Source organism: Solea solea, chromosome 1 (assembly GCF_958295425.1).
Source record: "Solea solea chromosome 1, fSolSol10.1, whole genome shotgun sequence".
NCBI lineage: Eukaryota > Metazoa > Chordata > Actinopteri > Pleuronectiformes > Soleidae > Solea > Solea solea.
The window spans coordinates 12,047,841-12,048,198 of record NC_081134.1 but is presented as its reverse complement, the minus strand read 5'-3'; positions in this window follow the sequence as shown (position 1 = coordinate 12,048,198).

Below are 358 nucleotides of genomic sequence, written 5' to 3'. Positions count from 1 at the left end.
AAAAAGAAAAAGAAAATAGCGTGCGTGCATGTCGCTGTGATATCAATAGATGGCATGTGTGATCGCGAGCCTCGCAATCTGTAGAGTCAGGCCGCTGGGAATAATGTTCACAGAGCAAGTGAAGCGCGCACAAGCGGCAAGCTGGTGTGTGCGCGCGTGTGAGTGTGCGCGCGCAGCTGTGCGTGCGTGCGTGCGTGCGTGCGCGGCTGTGCAGAGTTTATTGAAAGAGTTCCTCTCTCCCCCCCTCCTCCTCCTCCTCCACTCCCTCCCTCCCTCCCTCCCTCCCTCCCTGCACCTCCTCCTCCTCTTCCCTCCCTCCAGCCCAGGCAGCAGCAGCCTGGGTGGTCCCCCTCTCTCT